General features: G+C 45.2%; 1 long non-coding RNA gene across 3 annotated transcripts in view; it reads right to left on the bottom strand.

Moving 5' to 3' along the window:
- Positions 1-2101: 2101 nt before the first annotated feature.
- Positions 2102-21169, bottom strand: part of LOC129704237 (uncharacterized) — a 76027-nt gene continuing 56959 nt past the window's right edge. For 2 of the 3 annotated variants that reach the window (XR_008724704.1, XR_008724703.1), the window contains exons 3-4: positions 6001-6136; positions 2102-4045 (exon numbers count right to left, since the gene is read on the bottom strand). This is a non-coding gene — a long non-coding RNA (uncharacterized LOC129704237). Of the gene's footprint in view, positions 4046-6000; positions 6137-16408; positions 20055-21169 lie in introns of those variants that run through there. The other variant, XR_008724705.1, reaches the window with a different exon arrangement.

The raw sequence follows: 21169 nt of genomic DNA on the forward strand, positions 1-21169 counted from the left end.
TCAGAAGAGAAATAGATCGGGTACAGTAGATAGACAGTCTCTTGCTCAGGGTGGGATAATTGAGAACGAGAGGAAGTGGGTTTAAGGATGAAGGGTGATGGGTGAAAGATTGAATAGGAATCTGAGGGGTATATTTATTCACACAAAGGGCGGTGGATGTATTGAACGAGTTGCCAGGGGAGTTAGTTGAAACAGGGACTATCATAACGTTTAAGAAACAATTGGATAGGTACATGGATAGGATGGTTTCAGAGGGATATGGGCCAAATGCAGGCAGGTGAGAGATTGGCCTAGTGTAGGTAAAACAAGTTAGTCAGTGTGAGCAAGTTGGGCCAAAGGGCCTGTTTCCACACTGTATGACTCTATCACACTGCATCTTGGTACAAGTGACAATTACAAACCAACACAGATACCGAATTCTAACAAGGGTTGGGATTATCAAAGAGAGAAAAGGATTCAATGACGTGTGAAAGCCTCCTTGAAGAAATACGATATCAGCACTGACTCTTGGCATCTCCAGTCCATGATGGAGAAGGAGCATTGGGGATGGTATTGGGAACAGCAAACCCACACATCAGGAGCACATGGTAGCCCAGGGTAAGCGGTGGAAGGAGTGGACCACTCGCACACTGTCCACCTGCCTTCCCCACCAGTCACCTCTTGCTCCCTCTGTGGCAGAGTCTGCAGTCCCTCCATTAGCCTCAGCCAGCTCCGAGGCCACTAAACTAGAGTAGAGGGAAGCCATTCTCAATCCTGAGAGCCTGCCAAAAAAGCACATTAATGTTAGTATCGCAGATAGACACCGCATCTCTGGAGAGAAGGAATGGGTGATGTTTCGGGTGGAGACCCTTCTTCAGATGAAACATCACCCATTGCTTCTCTCCAGAGATGCTGCCGGTCCCACTGAGTTACTCCAGCATTTTGTGTCCATCTTCAAATGACGTCACACGCTCCAGATGGCTGTGCGGACGCATGAAGTCGCGCGAGATCTTCGCGGGACCGTCACGCCTCAACGCGACCACGAGGTTGCGTAATTAGCGTGCCAAGGACACGTAAGTGGAACAGGGGCTTTACAGCGCCAGGAATTCGGGTTCCATCCTGACTACGAGTGTTGTCTGTACGGAGTTTGTACATTCTTCACGTGACCTGCGTGGGTTTTCTCCAGTTTCCCCCCGCACTCCAAAGATGTACAGGATTGTAGGCTACTTGGCTTGGTATTAATGTAAAATTGTCCCTAGTGTGTAGGATTGTGTTAATGTGCGGATATCACTGTGCGGATGGGCTCGGTGGGCCGAAGGGCTTGTTTCCGCGCTGTATCTCTAAACTAAACTAAACGAAATTTGAAAAGATAAACTGCAGCCAAAAGTTCTGTAATTGTTGAACAAATCAGACAAATTCTGTGCAGAAATAGATAAAGAATGAATGCATCAGGCTGGTGACCTTCAGTCAGTTATCAACCTGAAACATTAACACTGTTTCTCTGACCTTCATAACGTTAACAGTGTTTCTATTCCTTTTTGACAAATTCACATTATTATTGTGTATTTTTTCATTAAAAATGGGGGGCTTCCCAATGCAGCTGCTGTAGATCTCCAGTCTATAAATATTTGGAATATTAAAACCGTATAGACAACAAGGATTTTTTGTTTGTCTGTGGGGGGCGGAATATTTAAACAAAAATGGATCAAATAGTTCTTGAAAATAGTTTGAGTATCAGTTTGTTTCTTTATCTTTTCATGTTTCGGAAGCACAGCAAAACTAAAATATGGATTCAGTGTGAAATTTGCCATTTTCTTTGTGTTTTGAAAAAACAAATGTTACTCATAGAGCTTTTTCTTTTTGTCTGCGGGCACTCGAGTTAACAAGGCTGCCCAATGTGGCCCGCTTTTTGAGATGATTGTACCTGGCACAAGCCTGCCACTCTCGAAGGGTGGCACAATGGTGCAGCGGTAGAGGTGCTGCCTCACAGCGCCAGAGAGCTGGGTTCAATCCAGGCTACAGGTGTTTGTCAGTACAGAGTTTGTACGTTCTCCCCGTGACCTACGTGGGTTTTCTCCGGGATCTCTAGTTTCCTCCCACACTCCTAAGACGTACAGGTTTGTAGGTTCATTTTCCTGGTATAAGTGTAAAATGTCCCTGGTGTGTGCGGGAAACTGGTGCGGAGCGGAAGGTTCAGTCATGATCTGATGGATGAGGGAGAGGCATCAGGGACTAAATGACTGCCCGCTGCTTCTGTTTATGCTCTCACTCTTGATGCAAGAACAAGAAACATTCAGCCTGGGAACTCGGAGCAGCATGGGTACAGTTTGACTGCAAAACTGAAAACGGTTGGGGTAAGGGCTAGATGGGGGAAGGTGGGAAGTCGTATTCCATAGTTATTCATGTGTGGGTCACTGTTGACCAACCAGGAAACATGTTACCGATGTTGGGCGAGTCCAGAACCAGGGGCCACAGTTTAAGAATAAGGGGTAAGTCATTTAGAAAGGAGACGAGGAAACACTTTTTCTCACAGAGAGTGGTGAGCCTGTGGAATTCTCTGCTGTGGAGGCAGGTTCTCTGGATGCTTTCAAGAGAGAGCTAGATAGGGCTCTTAAAAACAGTGGAGTCAGGGGATATGGGGTGAAGGCAGGAACGGGGCACTGATTGGGGATGATCAGCCATGATCACATTGAATGGCGGTGCTGGCTCGAAGGGCCGAACGGCCTACTCCTGCACCTATTGTCGATTGCCTACTTTCCCTTGCAACCGCAGGAAATGCTACACTTGTCGCTTTACCTCCCCCCTCGACTCTATCCAAGGACCCAAGCAGTCTTTCCAGGTGAGGCAGAGTTCCACCTGCACCTCCTCCAACCTCATCTATTGCATCCGCTGCTCTAGGTGTCAACTGCTCTACATCGGTGAGACCAAGCGCAGGCTTGGCGATCGCTTCGCCCAACACCTCCGCTCAGTTCTCATTAACCAACCTGATCTCCCGGTGGCTCAGCACTCCAACTCCCCCTCCCATTCCCAATCCGACCTTTCTGTCCTGGGCCTCCTCCATGGCCGGAGTGAGTCCCACTGCAAATTAGAGGAGCAGCACCTGATATTTCGCTTGGGCAGTTAATACCCCAGCAGTATGAACATTGAGTTCCCCAATTTCAGGTAGTCTTTGCTTTCTCCCATCCTTCCCCTCCCCTTCCCAGCTCTCCAACATCCTACTGTCTCCACCTCTTCCTTTCTTCTTCCTGCCCCCACACCCCCACATCAGACTGAAGAAGGGTCCCGACTCGAAACGTCATCTATTTCTTTGCTCCATAGATGCTGCCTCACCCGCTGAGTTTCTCCAGCATTTTTGTCTACCTATGATTATAGTGAATGGCGGTGCTGGCTCGAAGGGCTGAATGGCCTACTGCTGCACCTATTGTCTATTGACTCTGTTAGATGTACAATTTCAGATTGAGGAGGTAATGGAGAAGTTGTTTAATGCAGTTGAGGACTGTGATTAAAATGCAAGGATGGATGAATGAACACAGCATGGCCAGGTATTTGACAAATTAAATTCAGTGTAGAAATCTTGGTGCAGTACGTTTTGATGGATGGAATGAGGCCATGTACTCTTTGGACATCTAAATGCAATTAGACATTTAGCACAGCGTATAGGGTGATCTCAGTGTACAGAATCACAAATCACTAAACGTTGTTACAGATGAACAAAGCAGAGTGGTTTAATGGAGATTATTTATTGAATAAGGGAAATGAAAAACAAAGACTTTCGGCAGCACAGTGGTGCAGGGATGGAGTTGCTGCCTTACAGTGCAAGAGTCCCGGGTTTGACCCTCACTACAGGTGATGTCTGTATGGAGCTTGTATGTCCTCTCTGCAACCTGCTCGGGTTTTCTCTGGGTGCACTGGTTTCCTCCCACACTCCAAACACATACATGTTTGCAGATTAATTTGCTTCTGAAAATTGTATATTGTCCCTAGTGTGCAGGAATGTGCTAGTTTTCGGGGCGATCACTGGTCGGCACAGAATCGGTGGGCCAAAGGGCCTGTTTTCACGCTGCATCTGTAAAAGGTTTGAAAAAAGACTTTGTTAATTACTTGAAACATGGTGAGCCATTCTGTTCCTGGGCGATGAGAGATTAGTGAAGATACCAAAATAGATTCATAGGGATGCCACTGGAGTTAAGAAGTTATCCTTGTTTTGAAATAGTTATACAATCTCAGGTTTTACTCTTTTTCTTTCAGCGAATAACAGGCAGAGGTGACTTGATGGACCTTTTAAGATGAAGGAAGTATGGGTTATAGGTAGAGAAGATGCTTCCATCGGGAGAGACCAGAAGGAGGGCCATAATTTTAAGTGGGTCACAAATGGACCTAGTTGGCAATTCGGGATAAATTTCCACACAGAAAGCATTGAGTGTGGATTGAGATGACACAGACACATCAGTATTCCATGTAAAGGATTGCTTGGGAAAAGCTGATGTCAATGTGTTAATATTTTGCAATCACTTTGAAGGGGATACAATTATTTCCCAATCACTTAAGAAACAACTTCTAAATATTCCCTAGATTCCAGTATGGTTGGAGCAGAAGATAGCAAATATAATAACACCGTTCAAGAGAGGACAGCAAAAGTAGAAAACTATAAAACAGTAAACCTGACATCAGTTACAGGTAAAAATATTGACATTGATCATTAAGTTTATCATAGCAGGATACTTAGAAAGTCCTATGTTCAGGCAGGATCAATATCATTTTGCCAAGGGAAATAGTTTCATAAATACTTTTCTTCTGAGAATGGTCTCCCAGGGTGGCTTCAAAGGCACCAGTGCACTTGGATTCTCAAAAGGCATTCTCAGAGTTGGGATGTTCTATTGGAATGGGGAGAAAATTGTTTGAAGGCTTAGAGGAGAAAAAAGGAACAAATAAATAGTCTTCATGCTGACACTGATTAGGGGGAGATATCACAAGGATTAGTTCTCAGCAGCATGTCAGCATTTAATAACTCGGGTGAATAGGCAGAATGGTTTATAATCCAAGTTACCTGATGATACAAAGCTGAAATGGGAAAGATGGCAGAAGCAAGCTGTAAGGGTGGATGGGATTCTGAAGAAGGGTTTCGGCCCGAAACGTTGCCTATTTCCTTCGCTCCATAGATGCTGCCTCACCCGCTGAGTTTCTCCAGCACTTTTGTCTACCTTCGATTTTCCAGCATCTGCAGTTCCTTCTTAAACAGGTGGATGGGATAGTCAAGTTGAGTGAGCAGGCAGTTGGAGTATAATGTGTAGATAATATATAAGGTTATTCCGATTGAAAATAAAAAAATAAAATCTTCTGTTTTGTCTTTAACAGTGAGAAGTAGAATTGTTGGTGAATCGAGGGGCCAGAAGTTGATAATGTGGAAGGGTGAAAGTAAACTTGATACCGTAGGTAGTTAAGGGTGCAAATTCCAGGGGGATTCGTCTGGTTTTGAGGAGCGAGGAGATCGTGGTGCAATTGCAGCCTTTGATGTGACAATGAAAAATAAAAAAACCTACAGATGCTGGAAATCTGAAATAAAGACTGAAGATGCAGGAAATTCTCAGCAGGTCAAACTGCATCTGTGGGAAGAAGAACAGTGGTAATGTTTCAAGATGAATGTCCTTTGACTGGCCTTGGTAAAGACTCTATTAATGGCAGTGTTAGTTCTGTTTCTCTTCCCACAGGTGCGGCCTAACCTGTAAAAGTGTTTCTGGTATCGAGGTTTTTATTGACATGACCATGCCTCGATTTGTGGGAGGATTTGGGAATGGGTTTAGTTTGGAGATACAGCGCGGAAACAGGCCTTCGGCCCACCGAGTCCGTGCTGACCATCGATCCCTGTACACTAACACTATCTTACACACTAGGGACAAATTTTACTATTTTATCAAGCCAATTAACCTGCAAACCTATACGTCTTTGGAGTGTTGGAAAAACTCACGCAGATCATGAGGAGAATGTACAGACTCTGTACAGAACAAAAGTTTTTCACTGTACCTCGGTAAACTGGACTGAACTGACAACACCCGCCAGCTGGATCGAACCCGGATCTGTGGCGTTGTAAGGCGGCAAATCTAGGGCTGCGCCATCGTGTCGCTCCAGGTATCGGCCTCCATGTGCAAGGATAAATATACTGTAGAAATAAGGAACTGCAGATATTGGTTTACAAGAAAAGACACACAGCACTGGAGTAACTCAGCAGGTCAGACAACATCTGTGAAGAACATGGATCGGTGACGTTTTGGGTTTGGAGCCATCTTCAGACTGATACTATTCTGGCTTTGGCAATAATGCAACATAGATTCACTAAATTGTTTCCCGACTGATGGTTTGTCCTCTGTGAAAGGACTGCCCAAGTTTGGCCCTCAGTCACTTCAACTTAGAAGTTAGAAGCAAGAGGTGGTTTAATTAAATACGAGATTCATCACGATTAGCGTGGAGTGACTTCTTCTCGGGTTGTAGAGTTTAGGAAAACGACGCTGTCCTTGTTTAGCGTGTCATCCACCAAGGACATTTTTAGACATTTTTCTGTAAATTATTTGAATTTTCCATGTCAATGGGAGGTGTGAATCCATTCATTGAGCATGAACACTCGGAGAGTTAGATTTTTATACACACGGCAACTCAAGGTATCGTGGCAGATGCCAAAGCAGACTTGAGAGGTTCTGGAAAAGGGTCTTGACCCGAAACGTCAGCTAATTTAATGGTGCAATGATGGTGCAAACTTAATTTAATAGTGCACATTTGGGGGCAATGATGGATAAGTTGTAGCCTAGAAATTGAAGTGTCTCCCTCGACCGATGACCCATCGTTGAGCACCATGGAGAGCGGTGTTCCTTGTTAGCAGTTGACGCACTGCTACCACAAGATGAACGTCATAGTCACTGCTGGAGTATCTCATATTCGTTTTACAGATTGCATGCTTCCTTGTCACCTCTCTCAGCTCACAATGAACTATTCTACATTTCCTTATCAACGACTGCTTTGATCTGTCATTTTCACATCTCACCCTTCCATATATCTGGACTCCCTTGGTTCTTGGTTTCTTGGTCCTCCAAAATATTCCAAATGGTATTTAAACTGGAGGTGGTGAAGGGAGGGATTAAGCCAGAGAGGGTTATTGGGAAGAAAGAGCTACTTTAAATTTAGTTGCATCTGGTTGGATAACTGTAGTAGGGTGGAGATTATTCCATGCTTTAGATTCAGATTCAGATTCAGATTCAATTTTAATTGTCATTGTCAGTGTACAGTACAGAGACAACGAAATGCATTTAAGACAACGAAATGCATTTAGACAACGAAATGCATTTAATTGTGCGAGGGAAGAACGAATTGCTGTATACATCTGTCTTTGTAGCTGTGATCACAAACTGGATCGAATGCCCTCGTCTGCTCCTAATTGGTTTGGGTTTGGTGTAGGTCTTGTAATCTATGTCAAGCTGACCATTTAACATTTTATAAAAACAGGTCAAACGGTGAGCTTCACGTCTGTCTTGGAGTGGGTTCCACCCCAGAGAATTCAGAAGTTTGGTGACACTCGCTTCTCTCTCATAGGTGTTAGTAACAAATCGAGCTGCCTGTCTTTGGACACGTTCGATGGGAGAAATGCCCCTCTGCCCTGACTCTCGGGCTGAAGAAGGGTCTCGATCTGACAACGTCACCCATTCCTTCTTTCCAAAGATACTGCCTGTCCCGCAGAGTTACTCCGGCATTTGTGGCTCTCTTTGGTGTTTCACCAGCATCTGCAGTCCCTTCTTGTATCATAAGATGACATTTGCTCTCTGGACTCATGCCTGACTTCTGTGAACTCAGGAAACAGCTGGAGACATACGAGCTGTTGCTTGTCTAGAGCACGAGAGTAAATGGGAACCTCTCAAACTCATAGAAACATAGAAACATAGAAATTAGGTGCAGGAGTAGGCCATTCGGCCCTTCGAGCCTGCACCGCCATTCAATATGATCATGGCTGATCATCCAACTCAGTATCCCGTACCTGCCTTCTCTCCATACCCCCCGATCCCCTTAGCCACAAGGGCCACATCTAACTCCCTCTTAAATATAGCTAATGAACTGGCCTCAACTACCCTCTGTGGCAGAGAGTTCCAGAGATTCACCACTCTCTGTGTGAAAAAAGTTCTTCTCATCTCGGTTTTAAAGGATTTCCCCTTTATTCTTAAGCTGTGACCCCTTGTCCTGGACTTCCCTAACATCGGGAACAATCTTCCTGCATCTAGCCTGTCCAACCCTTAAGAATTTTGTAAGTTTTCTATAAGATCCCCTCTCAATCTTCTAAATTCTAGAGAGTATAAACCAAGTCTATCCAGTCTTTCTTCATAAGACAGTCCTGACATCCCAGGAATCAGTCTGGTGAACCGTCTCTGCACTCCCTCTATGGCAATAATGTCCTTCCTCAGATTTGGAGACCAAAACTGTACGCAATACTCCAGGTGTGGTCTCACCAAGACCCTGTACAACTGCAGTAGAACCTCTCTGCTCCTATACTCAAATCCTTTTGCAATGAAAGCTAACATACCATTCGCTTTCTTTACTGCCTGCTGCACCTGCATGCCTACCTTCAATGACTGGTGTACCATGACACCCAGGTCTCGCTGCATCTCCCCCTTTCCCAATCGGCCACCATTTAGATAATAGTCTGCTTTCCTGTTTTTGCCACCAAAATGGATAACCTCACATTTATCCACATTATACTGCATCTGCCAAACATTTGCCCACTCACCCAGCCTATCCAAGTCACCCTGCAGTCTCCTAGCATCCTCCTCACAGCTAACACTGCCCCAGCTTAGTGTCATCCGCAAACTTGGAGATATTGCCTTCAATTCCCTCATCCAGATCATTAATATATATTGTAAATAGCTGGGGTCCCAGTACTGAGCCTTGGGGTACCCCACTAGTCACTGCCTGCCATTGTGAAAAGGACCCGTTTCAGAACTCAGAACGTGAATGTGTATGTGTCGGAAGGAACAGCAGATGCTGTTTTATACTGAAGATAGACACAAAGTGCTGTAGTAACTCAGCGGGTCAAGCAGCACATATAAGATTATTAAGGGTTTGGACACACTAGAGGCAGGAAACATGTTCCCAATGTTGGGGGAGTCCAGAACCAGGGGCCACAGTTTAAGCATAAGGGGCAAGCCATTTAGAACAGAGATGAGGAAACACTTTTTCACACAGAGAGTTGTGAATCTGTGGAATTCTCTGCCTCGGAGGGCGGTGGAGGCCGGTTCTCTGGATGCTTTCAAGAGAGAGTCAGATAGAGCTCTTCAAGATAGCGGAGTCAAGGGACACAGGGTAATGATTGTGGATGATCAGCCATGATCACATTGAATAGTGGTGCTGGCTCGAAGGGCCAAATGGCCTACTCCTGCACGTATTGTCTATTATCTCTGGAGAAAAAGGATGGGCGACGTTTCGGGTCGGAACCCTTCTTCTGACAATCTATCCCACTGCATGTTCAGTGAAATGTGCCTAAATAAATGAGAAAAGTTCAATAATTCTTTACTTCCAACCTGTGTTTCATCATTTGATATTGTGTGCGCCTTCAAACTAAATTAACTTGCCACTTGGTTACATTTTCCGCCTCTTCATTTTGATCCGACCTGCTAATTTAATGGTGCAGATTGCCACTGGGTTTTGTGCGTGGTGTACAGAAATTATGAACTGGGCAAAATAATCCCAGAGCCTTTCACTGACAATGTGATAAATATTGAGTAGGAAAGAACTGCAGATAGTGGTTGACACTGAAGATAGACACAAAATGCTGCAGTAACTCAGCCGGTCAGGCAGCATCTCTGGAAAAAAGACGTCTGAAGAAGAGTCTCGACCCGAAACGTCACCTATTCCTCTTGCCCAGCAAAACTAAGCAAAATAATCCCAGAGCCTTCAAGTGACAATGTGATCAATATAGTTTTTGGGTCATGGGCCTGCGTTAAAAACCCACATGGATGTGGCCGCAACATATTTCAGATTCAGATTCAGATTCAATTTAATTGTCATTGTCAGTGTACAGTACAGAGACAACGAAATGCATATTTCAGTAATGAGTTTTAATTTTACTCTTCACGGTTAAATCTCAGAATGAAACAGATCCGAGAGCAGTCACCGAGACCATCGTGTCTGTGTCAGCTCTTTGACAATTTGTTAGTTAGCTAGTGCAGTTCAGTTTAGTTTATTTTCATGTTGTTGCGTGCTAACCAGTCAGCAGAATACACGATAATACATGACAATACATCATTGCAATCGAGGCATTTACAGTGTAGTGATACATGATAAGGGAATAACGTTTAGTGCAAGGTAAAGCCAGCAAAGTCCGATCAAGGATAGTAGTCCGAGGGTCATCAAAGAGGTAGATAGTAGTTCAGCACTGCTCTCTCTCTGGTTGTGGTAGGATGATTCAGTTGCCTGATAACAGCTGGGAAGAAACTGTCCCCGAATCTGGTGGCGTGCATTTTCACACTTCTATACCTTTTGCCTGATGGTAGAGGGGAGAAGAGGGAGTTGCCAGAGTGCGACTCTTCCTTGATTATGCTGGTGGCCTTGCCGAGGTAGTTCAGCCCAGTACCCTGGTCTTTCCCCACCCCCCTTGCTTTTGGAAGTTATTGAATCTGTTACAACCATTCTGTAGGTTATTGCTGTGTTCAAGAAGGAACTGCAGATGCTGGAAGATCGAAGGTACACAAAATTGCTGGAGAAACTCAGCGGGTGCAGCAGCATCTATGGAGTGGTTTCGGCCCGAAACGTCGCCTATTTCCTTCGCTCCATAGATGCTGCTGCACCCGCTGAGTTTCTCCAGCAATTTTGTGTACCTGTAGGTTATTGCTTTCTGGTCGTGCCGAGCTACTAATAAAAACGCCCTCTTCTTGTGATTTTCATGATTAGAATGCAGGGGTAGATTTTGCATTTAGTTGTAATATCCTCTGGGGTGTGCTCATGTTAAATTACTGGTATACTTGCTCTTCGCATGTGGGTGATTACCAACAGTGGTAATTAATTTAAATCCACTGTGATGACAGAGCCATTAACAATAAAGAGGAAGAATGCTGCTTTGATTGTAACTGGATAGATTTTAATAATTTACTGTAAGGATTATTTTTGTTTTTTTTGTTTAGTCTAGTTTAGAGATACAGCACGGAAACAGGCCCTGTCTGCGCCGACCAGCGATCCCCGCATAATGATTTCTAAGAGGGCTTGTATACAAAACGCAGGCTCATAAGGCGCTGGAGGCCGCATTTGGAATATTGTGAGCAATCTTGGGCACCATATCTGAGGAAGGCTCTGGAGAAGGTCCAGAGGAAGTTTACAAAAATGATCCCATGATTGAGTTGGCTGACCTATGATGAGCGTTTGTTGGCACTCGGCCTGTTCTTGCTGCAGTTTAGAAGAATGAGGGGGGGACCTCATTGAAACGTGCAGAATAGTGAAAGGCTTGGATAGAGTGGATGTGGAGAGGATGTTTCCACTAGTGGGAGAGTCTAGGACTAGAGGTCATAGCCTCAGAATTAAAGGACCTTCTTTTAGGAAGGAGATGAGGAAACATTTCTTCAGTCAGTGGGTGGTGAATCTGTGGAATTCTTTGCCACAGAAGGCTGTAGAGGCCGTCAGTGAATATATTTAAGACAGAGGTAGATAATTTTTTGATTAGTACAGGTGACAGATGTTTTGGGGAGAAGGCAGGAGAATGGGGTTAGGAGGGTGAGACGGATCAGCCATGGTCAAATGGCAGAGTAAACTTGATGGGCGAATGGCCTCATTCTACTCCTATCACTTATAACCTTATGACACTAACACACTAGGGACGATTTTACATTTATACCAAGCCAATTAAGCTACAAACCTGTACATCTTTGGAGTGTTGGAGGAAACGGAATATCTCGGGGGAAACCCACTCAGTCACAGGGAGAATGTACAAACTCCTTACAGACAGCACCCGTAGTCGGGATCGAACCCTGGCCTACGGTGCTGCAAGTGCTGTGAGGCAGCAACTCTACGGCTGTGCCACTGTGACCGCCCACAAACTTACTTATTTTTAAAAACTTACAAGCACTTTGAGTATTCCAGAGGCCTATCCCAGGATTATGACCTTTAACCCCTTCCAAGATATATAAGGAACATTAGCTCAATTAAATTTCAATTATTTATAAAGGTTGTCATGAAATTACTGAATTGTCCTTAAAAATGCATTGAGTTCACTAATATGTTTAGAAAGTTAGAAAACAAGTAAAAATGTCATTGTTCTATCTGGGACATATGAGAATAAAACACTCTTGACTCTTGAAATTGCTTTTACTTTTCAGTTCGAGTCCATCTATGATTCTAGGTTGTTCTGGTCTTTTCAGGCCTCCAGTCCCCAAGCTATTCCACTGACAGTATTACAATTGTGGATCAACGTCATAAGATTGATAGCAGCATAAGCCATTTGGCCCATCAAGTCTACTCTGCCATTCAATCTTGGTTGATCAATCTCTGCCTCTTAACTCCATAATCCTGCCTTCTCCCCATAACCTGTACTAATCAATTTCTCAGATTCTGCCAGTTTCCAAGCTGTATCTTGAAGCCAAAATCTAAACTAAACTAACCGCGCCTCTCCTGAAGCTGTTCCCTGAATTATTTTCTAGTGGAACATTGAGTGGGTGCATACGGGTCACAAAACAAGTAAAAGGTCATCTCCTCTAATTACTGCCCTTTAGTTCACTCACCTTTATCGCAAAATAACAGAAGGTGTCCCCAACAGATTGTATTTGGGTAACAATAACCAGCTCACGAACGCTCGCTTTAGGCTCTGCTAGGGCTGTGTACTCTGGATCACATCTGACTTCTGATCCAAGATGGCCCCCGCCAAGATGGCGACTCTTTGTGTACTGGTCACAGACGTGGATCTGCAATCACGCATTACAATCGCTCCACTCTTTTAAATCTCTAAGCTGACAGCAACATTTTTTCCTTTAACTATGCTCTTCTGAATCTCCTCTCAGACATTCACGTTATTCCCTTCGTCATGTAGCTGTGTACTGCGGATGGCTCTATGGTAGTCATGTATGGTTTTGTCGTTCCGCTGACTGGTTAGCACGCAACAAAAGCTTATCACTGTAGCTCGGGACACGTGACAACACACTGAACTCAAACGTAAACTTTTTCAAAGCAGGGACAAAAAAGCGTAATTACAGAGAAAGGTGTACATCGGGCAGAGTTTTATTCGGCATGGCATCTAGCAGCCTCGATGGATTTGGGTGGATGAGAATTACTAGCAGGAGTCATATCGAGCAAAAAAGGAAGATGCTTGTGATTGTTGAAGGTCGAAAGTCTCAGCCCCCCCGAGTCATTGTTACAGAAAATACAACATTAAATATAAAGTCATCATGCCCTAGTGAGTGCCTGCCAAAGCACATCTGCACAGAGGCATCAGACCATGTTTTCTTGGCATCCGATGGCTTTGTCATTACTGATCAACGTCGCAGGCATCATTTTTGAACGGGAACGGAGCTAGACCAGTCGTAGTCTAGCCGGAGCTAGACTAATAGTGCGCTGGTTAGAGATTGGCGCTTTGAGGGGAGTGACCCTCCCCCAAAGCCTTTCCATGACCGAGAAAACAAGCCAGAAGAATATTCCCCAGCTCCCTCGGAAGGTGGGGAATATTTTAAAGCACATGAAGCCTTGCACCCCAGGTTCACCAGACTAATTCCTAATTCCTGGGATGGCAGGACTTTCATATGAAGAAAGACTGGATAGACTCGGCTTGTACACGCTAGAATTCAGAAGATTGAGGGGGGATCTTGTAGAAACTTACAAATTTTTTAAGGGGGAGATGCAGGAAGATTATTCCCGATGTTGGGGAAGTCCAGAACTAGGGGTCACAGTTTAAGGATAAGAGGGAAGTCTTTTAGGACCGAGATGAGAAAATCATTTTTTACACAGAGAGTGGTGAATCTGTGGAATTCTCTGCCACAGAAGGTAGTTGAGGCCAGTTCATTGGCTATATTTAAGAGGGAGTGAGATATGGCCCTTGTGGCTAAAGGGATCAGGGGGTATGGGGAGAAGGCAGGGATGGGATACTGAGTTGGATGATCAGCCATGATCATATCGAATGGCGGTGCAGGCTCGAAGGGCCGAATGGCCTACTCCTGCACCTATTTTCTATGTTTCTATGTTTCAAGACAACCAGGTGGTTCCATTGCAGAAACAAGGAACTGCAGATGCTGGTTTACAAATAAAAAAGGACACAACGTGCTGGAGTAACTCAGTGGGTCAGGCAGCATCTCTGGAAAGGGTGAATGGATAACTTTCACCAGTTAGAGTGTACTCCTGACCTATCTAGCTCATTGGGAGACCCTTTGAACTATCTTTTTATCAGATTTTATTTGCACTATATAATCCTTATCCTATATCTGGACATTGCGGATGGCTTGATTGTAATCATTGAAGAGTCTTTTTTAATTGGATAATACGCACCAAAAAAGCTTTTCACTGTACCTCGGTACATTTGACAACAATAATTATAAACTGAACTAATCTAAGAAGGGTCCTGACCCAAGACATCACCCATCCATGACATCCACAGATGCTGCCTGACTGCTCATTTGACTCGGCATTTTTGTCCTTATTTTATTCCATCCCATCATTCAGCATCTTAAATATTTGCACGATCCAGTGCATGGGAGTGTCATCCCTTGCATGTCCTCCTTCACTTTACATATCTCCTGAAGTTGCATGTTCTGTAACTCCTGACCAAGTAGCCCTATGGCGAGGAGTACCAAAGCCATAGATAATGCAGTAATTCCAGAAGGCAGCTCATCACAGTCCACTCAAGTAATCAAGCACAGGATTCAATGCTGGTGGTAGCCTCACATTGTGAATGGATACCACACGTTCATTGGGTTTGGTAACAACACTAGAGCAAGCAACACAGTTAAGCTAAGACACAAAAAGCTGGAGTAACTCAGCGAGACAGGCGGCATCTCTGGAGAGAAGGAATGGGTGATGTTTCGGGTCGAGGCCCTTCTTCACCCTGGTTAGGGATAACGGAAATGGACGATGATGTTGAAAGATAAAGAACAATGAATGAAAGATATCTACATCAGGGCAGTCATGGTGGCATAGCGGTAGAGTTGCTGCCTTACAGCAAAATGCAGCGCCAGAGACTCGGGTTCGATCCCCACTACAGGTGCTGTCTGTACGGAGTTTGTACGCTCCCCCCGTGATCTGCGCGGATTTTCTCCGAGATCTTCGGTTTCCTCCCACACTCCAAAGACGGACAGGTTTGTAGGTTACTTGGCTTGATTAATTGGCTTGCTAAAAATGTAAAATTGTCCAAGTTGGTGATATGCAGAGTACTGCCCTGCCGACTACAAAATTCAGAAGGTTCATTGTCCAAATCTCTCACTTCCCTTATCCCTAACAAGTCTGAAGAAGTCTCGACCCGAGACGTCAACCATTCCTACTCTCCAGAGATGCTGCCTGTCCCGCTGTTACTCCAGTTTTTTGTGTCTATGGTTTAAACCAACATCTGCAGTTTCTTCCGACGCAACACAGTTAGTTTAACGTTAGTGATCTCTACTCAGAACTAGTAGATTTTGGATAATATATGATGGATGGTGAATGGCAGAGAACAGGAGTGATAGACGTACACACGGAACAGAAGCTTTCGTTTAGAGATACAGCATGTTGGCACCAAGTCCATGCTGACCCTAATTACCCATTTTCACTGGTACTGTGTTATCCCATTCCCTACAATCCTGTGGGAAATTTACAGAGGCCAATTAACCTACAAAACTGCACGTTATTGGGGTTTGTGAGGAAACCGGAGCACCCGCAGGAAACCCACACAGTTGCGGGGAGAACATGCAAACTCCACGCAGGCGAGGTGGGAATCGAACCTGGGTCTCTGGAGCTGTGAGGCAGCAGCTGTGCCACTGTGTCGCCCTGTGGAAATGAGCCGAATGGTAAACAAGAAAATTGGGAGAAACGCTGACAATGTTTGGTCCAAGTTATTGCCTCCTGAGATGGTCAATAGTGCTGTAAATATTTCAGCAAGTCTGGCAATGTGTGTGGAGAGAGATGCGAGATCATTGACCTGGAACATGAACTTGCTTCTCTCCATATATGCTGCCTGAATGGTTATTTCCTGCATTATTTGTTATCATTGTCAATTTGCAGCAGATGCATGTTTTTATTTGTTTTTCGAAGGACCCTGAGCCCTGGGAACAACATGATGGGCCAAAGTCAATGCTGCCACTAAATTTCATGGTGATATTTAGTTTAGTTTAGAGATTCAGCACAGAAAGAGGCCCTTCGGCCCACCGAGTCCGCGCCGACCAGCGATCCCTGCACATTAGCACTATCCCACACCCAAGGGACAATTTACAATTTTACTTAAGCCAATTAACCTACAAACCTGTACGTCTTTGGAGGGTGGGCCGAAACTGGAGCAGCAGGAGAAAACCAACGCAGGTCATGGAGAGAACATACAAACTCCACACAGACAGCGCCCGTGTTCAGGATCGACCGAGCCTGGGTCTCTGGCGCTGTAAGGCAGCAACTGTGCCACCATGCCGCTCCACTTCCTAATTGTCTGTAGGGATCCAATAGATATTACTCTGACTGTGAAAGCAGAAGCTGCAAGTCGGGGCAGTATTCCTGTTACAGCTTGTTTCTTGCTTCATCCTTGAATACCTCCCAGGCACTTTATCAGAGATTTTAGTCAGTTGTTTTCCACTCATTTGCTGGATTTGGCTGTAGCTGCTGCTACCATTCATCAACAAATCAAACTTGCCTACGATAAATTGGCAAAATTAGTTGAATAAACTTCTGCAATCTGCATGGTCGAGCCACTCCTGTCAAGTCAGGTCAACTTTATTTGTCACATACACATACAAGATGTACAGTGAAATGAAAGTGACAATGCTTGCAGGGTTGTGCAAAACAACAGAACAGAACCAGTATTTACATTAAATAAAGAAGACACAACAGTATTTACGCCCTGGTACACAAAAATTCGGGAGAAACTCAGCGGGTGCAGCAGCATCTATGGAGCGAAGGAAATAGGTAACGTTTCGGGCCGAAACCCTTCTTCAGACTGATAGGGGTTGGCGGGGAGAAGGAAGGAAAAAAGGAGGAGGAGGAGCCCGAGGGCTGGGAGGAGACAGCTCGAGGGCTAAGGAAGGGGAGGAGACAGCAAGGGCTAACAAAATTGGGAGAATTCAATGTTCATGCCCTCCGGATGCAGGCTCTCCAAGCGGAATATGAGGTGCTGTTCCTCCAATTTCTGGTGTTGCTCACTCTGGCAATGGAGGAGACCCAGGACAGAGAGGTCGGATTGGGAATGGGAGGGGGAGTTGAAGTGCTGAGCCACTGGGAGGTCAGGTAGGTTCTTGCGGACCGAGCGGAGGTGTTCGGCGAAACGATCGCCCAACCTCCGCTTAGTCTCACCGATGTAGATCAGCTGACATCTAGAGCAGCGGATGCAGTAGATGAGGTTGGAAGAGATACAGGTGAACCTCTGTTGCATCTGGAACGACTGCTTGGGTCCTTGAATGGAGTCAAGGGGGGAGGTAAAGGGACAGGTGTTGCATTTCTTGCGGTTGCAACGGAAAGTGCCCGGGGAGGGGGTGGTACGGGAGGGAAGGGAAGAATTGACAAGGGAGTTGCGGAGGGAGCGGTCTATTTACGCCCTGGTGAGATCAGAGTTTAATGGTGGTTAAATGAGAATGGTGTTTAAATGAGTTTAGTTTAGAGATACAGCGCGAAAACAGCTGAGTTCACACCGACCAGTGATCCCCGCACACTAATGCTATCCTACACACACTAAGGACACTTTACAATTTTACCGAAGTCAATTAACCTACAAAACTGTACATCTTCGCCGTGTGGGGGGGAACCGGAACACCCGGAGAAAACGTGCGGTCACAGGGAGAGTGTACAAACTCCATACAGACAGCACCTGCAGTCTGGATTGAACCTGGGTCTCTGGCACTGTAAGACAGCAGCTCTGCTCCTATGATGCTGTGCCACCCCAAAAATCCAGAACTTGGACCCAAATGGCGATCAATGAAGTGAACAGAAACTCCCCGAATTGGATAACGATTAGGTTCCGTGATCCTTTACTTAAGACAGATTTTATGTAAGTCGGAATCACCATTCCCATCCCCATCCCCTGCCTGAAATAATTCGCTCAGAGTATTAACTGACTCATTCATTGGCGTCCAGGGCACTTTCTGCGGCGCATGGCCTTCTGGGTAAGTACAGCCGCCATTACCGGCTTATTTCAGATGTAAACTTGAGTGATTGTACAGTGTTGTGAAAATTACAAACTGCCTCGGTCACACTAGGGACTAAGTACAGAATTGTTTACGCAAGTGCGAGTTTACATACAGTAAGCCGTCTATTGTGTAAGCCAAGAAATGTCCGTATTTTATTCATACATGGTGTGTGACATACAGAACTGAAAAAGGTAGGGCACAGGAACAGGCCCTTCAGCCCACAATGTCTGTGTACAACATGTCAGGTTAAACTAATCTCTGCCTGTACGTTTGATCCAGATCCCTCCATTCCCTGCATAAGCATCTGCCTTTCTAAAAACCTCTTGTAAAGAGTCTGAAGAATTTCTCCTCCATAAGCATGTAGAGTGGAGGAGTATTTTTTCATGTGCTCAGTGGTTCTTATCTTGTTGAACACTTTGAGTGACATGACGTTCATGCGGGCGCCGTATCGACTTTGGCGATCAGGGCTTTGTTATTGATTACCATGGTCACAGCAGGATCAGTTACTTTGCCTGCGGTGCGCAGGTTTAGGGAAAGTATGGTAGGCTCAGTGTCTGTGTTATCAGAGTCGTTTCCGTGGGAAGATTCGTCTTGTTCATCAGAATCAGACGGGTCTTTTTGAATCAGGTGCAGCTTCGTCCTTGGCACTGTACTCCCACTGGATCGACAACAATTAGCAAAGTGGTTGAATTTTTTGCAATTATGACATACTTCCCCATGGGCAACGCAAAATTGGCGCCCCCTGGGGTGGAAATAGTTACAGTTTGTGCACCTCGTGTTAGGCATGTTCTGAGCTTTGCAGGATGCATTGAGAAATCTTTGTGGAGACTAACTAGCCAAATTCACATACAACTGTTGATTAGCATTTGCGCTATCAAAATCAGCCAGTGGTGCCACAGTCTCAGCCATCCTGCAAGCATGAATTGCTTACTCTAAAGTCAGTTCTGCATTCTGCAGCAGTTCGGCTCGCAGCTTGTGGTCGCACATTCCTCCCACAATTTTATCGCGAACGAACTCATTAGTCAACTCACCAAATCTGCTTCGAGAGTTGATGTGTCTCATCTCTCTGAGGAATCGTTCCACAGGCTCGTCAGCCTGTTGCATCCGAACAAAAAATCTTGTTCTCCCAAGGATTCAGGACACACAGTTCTCTAAACTTCCTCAGCAACACCATAGAGTTATCAATAGATTCCGCTGGCACCAATAGCTGGCCATTCCCATCCAGTTGAGCAGGTGCAAATTCGAACGAGTCAGTGCGAATCATAGCCTCCGGACCCGCTAAATTCAACAGTAGCGAAGCCTTCAAATCGTCGGGATCGTTTCGGTGAACGGCGCGGCTATAATGAGAGTAGTCCTTCTCAAACATTCGCCATCGCTCGGCAATATCAGAATCAAACACGAACGGGGTGGGCTTTCGACAAGAGTTAGCCATGTCCTCAAATCACAAAAAACACGCAAATAAAAACTGGTAAACGAAATAAATCGCGGTAAACAGACGCGGGGTAGGCCCGTTTTTCTGACACCATGTAAAGAGTCCAAACTCACACAGGTTGAAAAACTTTACATTTTATAGTTCAGGTCATTAACTACTAAGCAGGTCATCACACGTTCACACTGCGACTCGAACTGGTAGACAGTGGGTAGGATCTTACACGATGAATGTTATAATTACTAAACATTCTGATTGGCTAACATGCGATAGCCAATCTACACCTCTTAAATGCCACTAATGTATCTATCCTCCTCCACCAACCCTGGCAGCGTGTTCCAGGCACCCACCGCTCACTGTGTAAAAAAAACAAACACTTTCCTGTACATTTCCTTTAAATTTTGCCCCTCTGACCTTAAGGATACGCTCTCTAGCCTTCGAAATCTCCATCCATGGAGAAAGATTCTGACCCTCCAGCCTAGGTTCTCTGTCCATCCGCCATAGTGGGTTTGGAATGGAAATAATGCTATCATGGGCACACTGTCCGTGCCTTAGCTGGTAGAGCTTTTCGCTTTTGGAAGTGCAGGTCATGAGACCTTGATCATCATTGCAGTGGGATTCCGTGTGCTGACAACAGCATTTTTTGAGGTTATTGGAACTGCGCTAGACGTAGCACAGAAACAGAGTCCCCTCGGCCCACTGAGTTCTCACGCCAAGCAGTGATCACCCCATACACTACGTTCCAGGGTCAATTTTCCAAGTTTTCCGGAATCCAGTTAACCTGCACATCTTTGAAATGTGGGAGGAATCCAGAGCCACCAGAGAAAGCCCACGCGGTTAAAGGGCGAACGTACTAACTCCGTACAGACAGCGCCCGTAGTCAGGATCTGCCGCTGTGCCAGTGTGCCACCCTCTGGCTCTTTACCTTCAAGTTCTGCGTTTGATTGTACAACTTTGAAAATTCTATGAAAATGAGGGCATTCCGCTCTTAATCCTGGTCAATGGAGAATATTATATCACATTCCTGACGTACTTTCAGGTGGCAAAAAGTGAGTTGAGAGTGGGGAACCTGCTTCACCTCTGTGTAACTTGCTCTGTGACCTTGCCGGAAGTATGGCTTGTACACTCTGGAGTTTAGAAGGATGAGAGGATATCTCATTGAAACATATAAGATTGTTAAGGGTTTGGACACGCTAGCGGCAGAAAACATGTTCCCAATGTTGGGGGAGTCTAGAACCAGGGGCCACAGTTTAAGAATGAGTAAGCCATTTAGAACGGAGGCGAGGAAATATTTTTTCTCACAGAGAGTGGTGAGTCTGTGGAATTCTCTGCCTCAGAGGGCGGTGGAGGAGGGTTCTCTGGATGCTTTCAAGAGAGAGCTAGATAGGGCTTTTAAAAATAGCAGAGTCAAGGGATATGGGGAGAAGGCAGGAACGGGGTACTGATTGGGGATGATCAGCCATGATCA

This window comes from Leucoraja erinacea, chromosome 15 (assembly GCF_028641065.1).
Source record: "Leucoraja erinacea ecotype New England chromosome 15, Leri_hhj_1, whole genome shotgun sequence".
Lineage (NCBI taxonomy): Eukaryota > Metazoa > Chordata > Chondrichthyes > Rajiformes > Rajidae > Leucoraja > Leucoraja erinaceus.